This window comes from Protopterus annectens, chromosome 14.part0, assembly GCF_019279795.1.
Source record: "Protopterus annectens isolate FY-2018-M chromosome 14.part0, PAN1.0, whole genome shotgun sequence".
Taxonomy (NCBI): Eukaryota; Metazoa; Chordata; order Ceratodontiformes; family Protopteridae; genus Protopterus; species Protopterus annectens.
In genome coordinates this window covers 967,225,960-967,238,950 of record NC_056748.1, presented here as the reverse complement: position 1 = coordinate 967,238,950, position 12,991 = coordinate 967,225,960, and positions in this window count along the sequence as shown.

Below are 12,991 nucleotides of genomic sequence, written 5' to 3'. Positions count from 1 at the left end.
TGGCTGTATCTGCACACAGTCAGGGTCAGGAAATGTGGCAGGCATAACCCTGATTCCACAGTAATAGTGACAGCAGTGTGTGAATGTCAAGGGATGTGCACATGAGTTGACTTTGCAATCATGCAGAGTTGAGGGACATGTGTAGGGCAGACTGACCATATACTTGCAAATGAAGATGGCCCATGGTAGTATACCCCTGCAAGGAATAGTGACTGCTGTAGTACACATAACAATAGGTGCAACAAACCATCATGATAAGGGCGTGCCCACATATGCACCCATGAAGTGTATGCATCTCAATCAGCATCAGCACAACTAACACATTTGTTTGACACTGCATTTGATTGTACAGGACATATGTCACATATCAGGCTCATGTAATATTAACATATGCAGTAATGTGGTCCCATGGCATATCAAGGAAGAGGGCGTCATATCAACAAGGGTGTGTACACTCCCTATAGCCATGGTAAGGGTTGACAGTTGTCAGTGTAATTGTAACGTATTGCTCAGACATGCACCACTGATGATGACATCCTTAAATCGGACAGCAGGCATTCACAAATGACATCTGTCAACATATCATCCCAGGTATGTGTCAGACAAACACCTAGGAGCTTTGAGCAGCAGAGCAGACATAACTGACACAGTAATACACATTCAGTAATGGTGTGTACACCTGTGAGGTATGGTGCACATTACATGGCAGGGTACTGATCAGGTGCACAGAAATATTGTGTGCATGGGTGTAATGTTTTCCAGGGGAAGGGGCATCACCTGCTAACACAGGCCATATATCGCACACATGTATACTGTTGCTAGCATGGATTGACTATAGTTGCACTGCATGCTGTTGAGTACCATATGTTATGCATGTTGTCAGATGGGTAATGGGAGGTCTGTGTGTAATATCTTCATGCAACCTCAATGTAAGTGTGTATGTGGGGTGGGGGGTTATTTTTGTCTGTAAGTTCACTCTGGTGTAGTGGAGGGGGGTTGATGCATGTATGATGTGTGTGTGTGTGTTTGTGTGTGTGTGCATGTATGCACATGTATGAATGTGGGGTTGTTCATACATCTCGACTTCCCTTTGGAAATGTGCAGTACATGGACATGGACTGACACATGAGACACCAGGAATACTTGTCTGATGTGTAATCTCAGGACAGCTGATGGTATAATAAGGTCTGTAGCATGGAACATGCATTGGGAGGGAAACTAGACTCCAGGTATACTGTTAAAACTGCAATCAGCAAACAGGTGAAAGTATACCCATGTATGCAGCACTACAGATGCATTGGGGAATTACTAGACAACACCAGTGAGTGTAACCAACTATTACTGTTGTCCACATAATAAGTTAATAGAGCAACAGATCTTGCATCTACTAAGCAATAGTTATGTATGACATTCCAGTGCATGACATTATTGAGTGACTGTAGTAGCCCCTAACATATGGGGCCCATGCTCATGATGTCTGGACAAACCCAGGGTGAACACTGGATGACAGCAGTGAGTTCTTGTAAAGCCGACTCCAATCAAGTCAAAGAGGTAATGGAGTAACAGGTCATATTTTGTGGTCACTTGTCTAGGCAATTAGAAGAATGATATGTATATATGTGTGTGTGTGTGTGTGTGTGTGTGTGTGTGTGTGTGTGTGTGTGTGTGTGTGTGTATGCGTGTGTGTGTGTGTATAAGTATGTACTGTTAAGCAATGATATGCAGGTCTTAAAGTGCATTTCTTTTTTTCCCCTCACAGGTGGCAAGGTGGGTCAGGGTCCCTCCTGCATGCAATCTGATGCTGGTGTCCATACAGACACTGAAAATGATGATAGGTGTGTTGAGGTACAGGTGGGGTTGTTAGAGGCTGAAACTGCACCATTGTTTGACATCACCCTGTTATCCATGCCATCCCCGCACACAGTCAGTGCCTATAGATACGCCATCACCAGTGGCCATAGCAGAGGGACAGTTAGCAGTTGGTGGCAGTGTATAGGACAGTGTGGTATCTATGGCTGCTGTGTCTCAGCGTTTAGGCTGAGGTGTGTTCCAGGTTACATGTTACATGCAGAACATCCCCAGGCATGTACAGTATGGTAATTGGGGATGCAATGGTTGTATATGGACAATACATAGTGTGACATACCATCATATACACATTAACAAGCACATAACAGTCAGACAAACATCAGAGAGACCTGGGTCTATCAGTGCTAACTACCTTGTCAGTGTGTCCAATGTTTTACAGGTAGGCTGCATACAGCACATGCATAACTGGACTGGATAGTGTTATCAGTTACCTGTATGGTTGATGGTGACAGTGGTCACCATACAGTGGTAGATGGGACCGGGGGTACGATGGTGAAATGACGGTATACTTAGCACCCACACCCCACTGTGGATATTGTATGCACTGGAACCCATGATGACAATCTGACATACCCACCATCACACATTGATCCGGACTGCAATATAACACCTTGTCCATCCCAAGAGTGCTACTACAGGGATATGCATCTAATGCACATTCCACAGGCATAGTAGGGTGATGCATTGTCATGCCTCTCCTATGGGCATCAACATCACTATCCCTAATACTGTGTGGCAGTGCATATTGTAATAGGAGTATGTGGCCTCAGAATGCTGTACCCTACATATATACATGCATGCACACATACACACACTTGCCAGGACTCAGTGGGTATCCCATGCCTATCAACCCATTTGTACAAAAGTGTTGTGCTGGTTATGCAAGGTCTGGGTAGCCCTTAGGGAGAGCAGCATAACAAGGTACATGTAATGCCCGGTACAGCAGCAGCCACATCTAACTATGGCAATGAGTGGTGCAGTGGGTGTGAAGGGCCTCAGGGTATTCCCAACTACAGGTGTGCTAACACACAGACACTGATATCCTCAGTAATGCACATGTACACATTTGTCAGTACTGGGGTGCATTGGTGCAGGTGTTCATAGGTGTGTACCTGGCTATTGTTCATGGAGAGATGGGAAGTGTAGGGGATGTGTGTACAGTGGTATCATGCCATCTGCCATGTGCCAGCAGGCCATCTATCTACAGACACTACTGAGGTGACCCTCAGGGTGAGAGTGACATGCACCAGCCAATCCTCTGGATACCTCCTGCAAATGGCCGGTGAGGTGCTCCAGTTGACATGTATGCAACATGTGTTACATAACATGGTTAGTGTCTGTCTTGGAGACCTGTACCCAAGCATGTTCTGTTGACTGTGGTAGTGTAGTGGAGATATCCATGGCATGTGGTGTGTACAGGGTGTTGTGTCCTATCTGTGCCAGTTATAGCACAGCTCGGCAGACATGTCAGTGTCAGTCAAGCATAGATTTCCTGTACATATCCAAGATGGATACCTGACATCTGCACATCTGTACAGGGACTGACAGACATCGGCTCACCAACTAACTATGCAGTAGGTTGAATGTGTTGACAGACGTCTGACACTGATAGGTATGCCATTACTACATGATGGCAGCCCTCACTGACATGTGCTATACAGACAGTAGTCTACAGTTATTTTTCACATGTCAGATCATTATCCAGTAGGAAATATATAATGTGACACAGCTCACACACCAGGAACACGACAGTGAGGACTCAGAGTTCATCTATACATGCAGGGGTATTTGTTGCCAGTACTAGAATTAGCAATCTACTCTAACTTGGGAAAGCACTGTCAACAATAGTAACGTCATGATACACTACATGCCAGTGTGACTGCACATAACCTGGGATACTACCCTTGTATGTAACACATTCACACATATAAGAGTGTTGTACAGGTCATATATACTCAAGTGTCCCAGACAGGAGACTCACACCCCTTGCTACTGTAATGACAGCACATAGACGCATGTTATGTACATGGCATTACATACACTTATTACAGATGTCATTACCCTGCTATGTTATCAGACTGGGATGTGAACACTGGTTACCAAGGCTGAGCCATGCCTGACAGGTGTCAGCATTGCTGCAATATAACAGCTAAGCACATTTGTGCACTGGTAAGCGAAGCCTATACAGTGTAAGCGCCCATATGTTTAACCATACCTTAGCACTGCTTAGCTTCGTGCAAACCCATGCAAACGCATTTAAAGCTGCACAAAACTGCCTTAACCACTCTGTATCCAACAGTCCTTGCTCTGCCAAGCAACAAAATAAACAGCCCTTACAGGTCTTGAATCCAGGGCACTGTACACTACAGTCACAACAGTTAACTACTACACCATGACAGCTGTGAAGACAGTTGTTGTTTTTCCAATACATCTGTCATTAGACATATTGAATAGTATTGAACAATTGCTGTGACTTCTACAATTGAATAGTACTTGTTAGTGATATTACTGTTGCATCACATATGTTGTTATATCTAAATATACACATATCAGATACATATGGTGCAATACAGCTGGGAAGGTATATACAACAGTAATGTTTACACATGACAAGGATATGGATATATACATATACATATGGAGATATATATCTACATGTACAAACACATATACATGTATTTATACACATCTGTATAGTGCATCATATATATGACCATATATAGATCTCTCTGTATATATATATATATATATATATATATATATATATATATATATATATATATATATATATATATATATATATATATATATATATATATGTACATCACATATATATATATATATATATATATATATATGTATATATATATATATATTTATATATATATATATATATATATATATTTATGTTGATATATATGTAGATATCTATAATTATATGTGCATATATATGGATTAATCTGTATATGTGTGGACATATATAGATGTGTATATGTATATATATATATATATATATATATATATATATATATATATATATATATATAAATATATATCCATATACATATATGTAGATATGTATATGTGTATATATCTATATAGATATATGTATTTATATATATATATATATATATATATATATATATATATATATATATATATATATACATGGGTCTACTGTATAAGTTCGAAAATACACTTCTTTGAACTCACACAGTGGACCCTGGGTTATGCGAAAGTGCACTTAATTGAAAGTGTACTTTCGTGAAACCCGCTTCAGCGAACGGGCTACTACTAATGTTTAGTGCAGTAGTTACAGACCTTAAGGTTAGGGTGCGGGTCATAGTAAGGGGATAGCTAGTAGGGCTATCCCCTTACCATGACCCACGCCCTAACCCTAAGGTCCGTGACTACCGCACCACAGTGCAGGATGTCCTCCACTGTGGTGATCACGACTTAGGAGTTAGAATCGGATCATGGTAAGGGGATAGCTAGTAGGGCTATCCCCTTACCATGACCCGTGCCCTAACCCTAAGGTCTGTAACTACTGCACCGCAGTGGAGGACATAGCACCTTTTCCTGCTGTCCTCCACTGTGGTGCGATCCGTTTGTACAAGCTGAGTTCGCAAAAGTGCACTTTCAAATAAGTGCACCTTCGTGTAACTGAGCGGTCTACTACTCTTTTTCAAATATGTGGTATTCAATGAAAAGCAGTAGACCCATATATATATATATATATATATATATATATATATATATATATATATATATATATATATATATATATATATATATATACATATATCTATATCTATATATCTATATCTATCTATATATATATATATATATATATATATATATATATATATATATATGTATATACACATACACATATATGTTACCATATGTCCAGAACATGGAGTGGAGTCATACCTCAGCACCAATAGTCTCAACCTCTTAGTGCAAGGGGATGTCATGTATGTATAGCAGGTATATATGTAGACTATTGCTACTGTAACAGGGGTTGTCTTAACAGACATGTTGTGTGTGGAAGGTCACATCTGCTATTGACATGTACACAGTCAGTTACTGACAGACATCCTAAGGCCATCATAGTACAGTATCACTAATAGCACAGTAATGATCCTGTGGATAACAGCAGAGATATGACCAATATATGTGGACAGGCTGGCACACTCTGGTCAGTCCAGATGTATACACATATCCCCTTAGTGCGAGACATGTGGACCAAGCCTGACAATGTGGATGTTAACAGCCGTGTACATGGGTATATCACGTAAATACTGGACTACACATCCCCACACAGTTTATGCATTCACACACTCCTGTCTGTCCTGACACATAATAAGTGGTGGTGCAGAGGTCACATGGCCACATTCTACCTAGTAGTTAGTGACATACATATGTACAGCATCTCAATGCCTTTTCAGAAATACACAACAGTTATGGTGGCCCGGCAGCAGTACATCTTGCAAATATCTGGGCATAATATCACACTGGGTAATTACATTAAGCTGCTAGGCATGTAACAAAGCACTGTGCAAACTACAGACTGCCACAACACTGGTGCATATTTTTATGGGGGGAATACACATGTACCTGAAAATATAGCAGGCTCTACAGGCATGTCACAGCACAGAGTAACAGACACCTGTGTGAAAGTGCATACCCACAACCAATGTGAACACAACCACAGACACATATGGTACGCAAGCTTAATATTACACTATATAGACTGTCTGATCAACACCATCCTCATATGTGCCACTCACACACTAACCCTACATATACTAGGTCATGACACAATGTGGTCCTATGCCTGTCTGTGGTATGGGACACATGTGTGTTTGGCCCTACAAACATGTGAGGCAATAAGGTACCATACGCTGGAGCAATATGTAACATCAGATAGAACAGGACCAAGAACAATGACATCTACCACAGTCTGTACACATTAGAAGGTACATATTCGCAATACACATACTGTCAACAATCACCATAAGTACACAGACCCACTACTGCACTCACAACCACAGAATGCCCAGGGTATGTCCTCAGAAAGAACCCCTACTATAGGCTAACATGTCTAGCAGTCTGATATCTGACTGGCTTGTTATCAGGTATGATGTCAATAAATAATGGTGTACAGAACATATGCACCTCTTACTGCATGGCATATGTACAAAGGGTGACAGACTTGTGGCTGGAGCCACAAACACTGGGCCAGTATTGGCATGTTGCTGTGATACCCTCATACATTTACTTTGCAGTAGGGTTTGTTGTGATATATGTCCTATGAGGGATATGAAGTCAGTAACTCTCATGGCTGTCACCCTGTACTGACTGCAAACCTCAGACTGTGCTTCTGCAGTTCTAAGATAGGTGATCTGTGAGTAACACAAGAAACATAAGACTCCAAACACTGGGCAGTCTGCAGATAACCCTACAGGTGGGAGTTTCCTCAAACACATAACACTGTCATGACAGGTATTAAATCATGTAGACCAGCCATATCCACACAAACCCTGTTAAACCAACATTACTCCAAATGCAGAAGAGCAACACTGACATTCTGTAGTCATGTCTGAAACACCCCCTCCTGTTTGTTGGCCTGTCTCCACAATGTATGTTGTTAGAGGCATATCCCACTACCATCTGTGATGCTGTTTGCCAAACACCGACATGAAGTCTTGCCCACAGTGAATGAAAAGTGCCAACACCCACATGATGTTCCTAGTTATGAGTGCGTTTCCATGTAATTGGCTACAGGATTGTTACCACAGCTGTTCCACATGCAATCAGCTAGTAGGGGACTGCAATTCATGCAGAGGCCATCAGCTGATCATGAGCATCACTTACAAAACACAAACTGCTGCCTAAGGAAAGCAGGTGTACTTCTCCACATCCACCAGAGAGGGAGTGAGAGAGACAGACAGAGACAAAGTAAGACAGGGAGAGGGTGGGAGAGTAAAACCTAAGCATGTTTGTGTCAAACACTTACCAGTATGGGGTTTCAAACCCCTACCTGACTATGTACTGCTATCACATATCTGTGCAGTTATTGCATGTGCCACAGAGCTTACATGTTGGGGAGCTCTCCAATGGTATATTCAATGGTCAGTGAGATCTGCAACAGTGATAAAGGAGGGATAAGATAGGTGTAGTACACGTGCCTGTCCACATGAACAGGTCGACACAGCCACACTCTCTCAGGGACTCACACACATTATCGCAGTTGGCAACATCAGGAGTAGATTTCTTAACTAGTTAGTTTGCCATAATACAGTAATATACAGGTATCACATGCACCACAGTGGTAATCAGGATGATATATGGGCAAAGGGTATGTCAAGGTGTCTGACATCAGAAGGCATGCTTCAGTAGGCCAATGGGAGGTGTAGTGAGTGTGCATGGCATCCAAATCATTATACTCTACACACACACACACACACACACACACACACACACACACACACACACACACACACACACACAGGCACAGGTTGCCAGTACTGACATGCATGGGTGCATTGCTTCACAGGTGTGTAGTGGTTGACTGTGCCAGAAGGCTGTACAAGGTTAGGTAAATGGTATACCTTGGCATCAGGCTACATGACAATGGTCTGCAGTGTGTTTCAGGGGTGTAGTGTCTGGATTGGCCCACACAGGTGGGTATTGTATTCACCATCCAGTCATCTGGGTTACTATTGTGGGTGGGCAGTGCTGTGCAATGCTAGTCATGTATATGCTCTATAGTCCATGACATGGACAGTGTCACACATCCCTCATGCGTGTTCTGTGACATGTGGAAGTGTACCTGGGGTGTCTGGGGCATGTTGTGTAGACAGATTGTTATCATCAGATGTGCCATTCCTGGCCTCATGTGGTGAGAACTGGCAATGGACACCAGGTGGACCATGCACCTACATTGACAGCATGATACAGGTATTCCCTGGTGTCAGTGGCATCTGTCCATACAGGGCATGTGTGTGGCATGGTATGTCCATTGTGGGTTACATTTGCTGGCTCTACAGTTGAGAGTTAGTAGTAGGTAGGTTAATACTAGGCTAACTGCCCTTGTGGGCTATTTTATTACTATTTATTACTACTTTATTAATTACCCCATGTGAGAATCAAACCCCACACCTTGTGTCTATAAGGTAAAAGCCTTAACCATTATGCCAACTGCAGGTGTCTAGTGGGGAACATAGTGAAGGAGCACTGTATGCAATGATTTGCCTATTGTAGGGATGGGACAGGGTGCCATGCCCTCTGTAGTCCACTGCAATCACACTATGGTTACTGTCTGTGGGCAATATGCAGGGAACTACCAACATAGCGGTTGTTGCCTAGCCAAGTGTGTTTGTGTATGAGACGTGAGTGGAGAGTGTCCTCTGGGTAATACAAGGGTTGCATATATTGTTTGCCAAGCCATGATGTCACATGTAGGGGTATGGATTGTCTACCCCAGCCTCTCTGCTGTTTGACATCTGTTATCCTTATAAGGTGGACATTGTGACTTATAATAGGCCCACCATATAAGAAATTTGCAAAACCCACTCCACACTGAGTCCATTTGTTACACACTCAAAGCTACCTCCACACAGGATATGAATGACAAACACACACACACACACACACACACACACACACACACACACACACACACACACACACACACACACGTCTCACAGTTGCCACATGTGGGATCGAACTAGTACAGCACACTACCGCATTACACAGTTATAGTATGTGCTATGGAGATTACTGGACTACTCCTTCCCCAAAGGTGTATTTCAAAGTGAATGACATCAGCAGGTTTGCGAAAGTAGGGCAATGGAAGTTGTAGTGACTGTGAATGGCCTCAAAAGCATTGATCCCTCCACAGAGAAACAAACACACACACAGACACACAAACCTTTACACTTGCCATGTCTAGGATTAGAACTTCTACCTAACTAGTACATCACACTTCAGCATTACGCATTTATAGCATGCACCATTGAGAATACTGGGCTAAGTCTTCCCCAAAGGTGTATTTCAAAGTGAATGACATCAGCAACATTGCCAAAGTTGGGCAATGGAAGGTGTAGTTCATAGGTTCATAGGTTGATACTAGGCTATTGGCCCTAGGGTCTATACATGCCTAGACATGACAATTCCCTGGCTATATCTTCCCACATTATTTACTTCCCTGGACCCCTGTCTAGCAGAGCAGCTGACATAATCCCCAGGGTCAATTTCCTATCTCCCATCCAATCGTCATCTACATGTTGTAGTTTCATAAGCATGTACTGTACACTGAGTACAACACTCATTACTTTTTCTGCCCCAGTGCCATACCTCTCAACCTCCCATTGCAAGAAATCTGGGCAAAGCCAGAAATAATGGGGAAACAAAAGGGCCAAAAATAGGGAAAGATTGTAAACATTGCTTCAATAAACTTAGACAGCTTCTATTTTAACAGGTATGGCATTACTGTGCATTTTTTAAAGGATTTAAAGTCTGAAACTCAAATGTCTGTTATTATTTAGTATTATTTATTGATATTAAACTTCAGTCCTTTGCCTGAAGACTACAAATTTTATGAAGAACAAACCAAAAAATATGAGGCCAAAATCTAGAGATTTTGTGAAAATCTGGACAGTTGAGAGGTCTGCCCCATGTATGTGATTATTAAAGCTGTGGGCATGGCATTATAAGCTTCTCTTTGCCCACAGGTAATTTACAACAGCCATATCTCTCTGCAGTTGAATGTCACTTCAGCAATGTGTTCCCAACCATATGTACCACAAGGAATGTCTTGCTTTATGGATAAATGAACCTTTGTGTAGGCTGGTAGAGGTGTGACATTCCTCACCATATAGGTGTTAATAAATTAACCTCATTAGACCTGTCTGCATTCCCATTACTGGACAGACTCAGTTCATTTTATTTTCTGCTTTGTGTCAACAACCGTCTTTGTATTGTGAGACCTGCCAATGTCATTGGGCTGCATCTCAGATTCTCAGCTATGATTCTTATTTAACAGTCACATGGTCATTGCCGATGGTAAGACTGTGTGAAAACTGCGTGAGTTGATAATGTTTTAACTATTGTATAGAATTTGTAGCAATTGTATGGACAGGCTTTATGAACTTTCTTTAAATGTGAAATGACAATTGTATGAGGTCACAAACTCATTACCTGTGATTGGTTCTTAAGATGACTAAGTATTTATTTAAAAACTTATTTGATGTTTAACCAAATGACTCTGATGAAGCTGGACTTAGCATCTGGTGAAAGCTCTTAGTTCGTTTGTTTTTTGTGTGTCTGAATAAAGTGGAGCAATTGTCCTTGGTGGTTCGTTTTATTTTTTATTTTTTTGTTTAGTTGTGCTTGGTCCCTGTGGACTGGCTCTGTTTTATTTGGTTCTATTTTGGCCCTGTGGTCTATTGCTACCCACTTGCTTTGGTCATTATTAAAGTCACTAATGTGGAAGTGGCCATTAAGGAAGTAGCTTGCGCTGTGGAGAGACTGAAATCATTATATAAGGGTGACAATGCGGTTACAGGTGGTGTTGGTACAAGTACGCTTACCAGCACACAAGCTGAACTTTTTACACTTCACTCACCAATTGCTGATGGAGGGGTGATTGCAGCGGCTAATTTGAACAATGCCATAAGTTCCGTACAACAAATGAATGGTAGAGTGAGGACAAGGGTTAATCCAACCCCCGAAAGGGATGTAGAGCAACTCGACTTTACCAACTGGTTCTGTATACCGGATATGGAATTCACGGGCCTGCAAGAGGCGAATAAGGATATGCCGACGTTAAAACAACAAATGGCCAACTTTGAGAGGTTGTGTATCAAATTCCGGGCCTTACAACTTGACAACATGTTTCTCACTAAATCGTTGACACTGATGCAAGTGCTGAAAGGGTTGAGAATATGGAAGCAACCCATGGGTGTGGAATTAGGGACAACAGCATACCGCAAACTGGTTGCATTGTTTGATAAAATAGGTATGGAAATGATGAACATCATTATTTGTAACAATGAGATTAAATTAACTAAATTGCAAGAAGACATTTCTGTACTTCATAATAGTATTACAAAGGATTTACTTTTTTCTTAACAGAAGGATAATTAAAGTGCTTAACAATGTGGAGGCATTTGTTAAAAAGAATGTCAGTGTAAAACAAAAGAAATTACAGAGAGATACCAACGATTATAAGGAAAATTGTGCTTACCCGATGGGGTATGAACAAAAACAGTCTGGTGTTTTACATATAGATAATAACACTGACATTAATGTTAGTCCAAGTGACAATGTAGTTGATGCTAATTATGGTGATGTGTTTGATAGTAATGACTGTTTTTTGGACCAACCGATGGAATTGAGGAGGTCAGAAAGACTTCTGAACAGAGGGAACAGTGGAGGTAGGTACATGCAACAGAACTTTTACCACAACAGGAATGGAAGAGGTGGGAGGGGGAACAGGAGAGGTTATCATTAAATGTGTCTTGTGTGCTGTGACCTGAGATTGTTTTTGGATTTCCTACTACTAACAGTGATGCTGTGTTTGACCATGATGCTGTAAGTCAATTGGATATGTTTGAGGAAGGTGTTCAAACAATGGAAGCAAGCTCTGCTTCTTCTGGGGATATGGGGTTTAATATTATTAATACTATGGATGAACAAATGATTTACAAAGTGGTAAAAAAGCAAGGTTTTACTATTTACAGTTATACAGAAATTAATATTTGTGATGTATATTTTGATTTACTCAGTAAAGGTACAACCTTTGTACCGAATTTTCGACTAGATATTGCTAATGTGCTTATTAATCTCAAACTGTATGTGAGACAGTTACATTTAAAAATGTACTTCTCTTCTATGGGCCATAATAAGCAGGTGGCTAACAATACAATGACATTGAAGAGAAGAAGTACTGTTATCCCTCCATCATACCCTGAGGTACTGTCCCTTGAAAGAAGTGTTGAAAGTGACTTTAGAAGTATTTTGAACCATAGTAGACAACACATTGACAATCTTACACATGATGAAAGGGTGGTTGTAAGGGAAATGGTTAACAACAAAGGATACAGGTTTATGA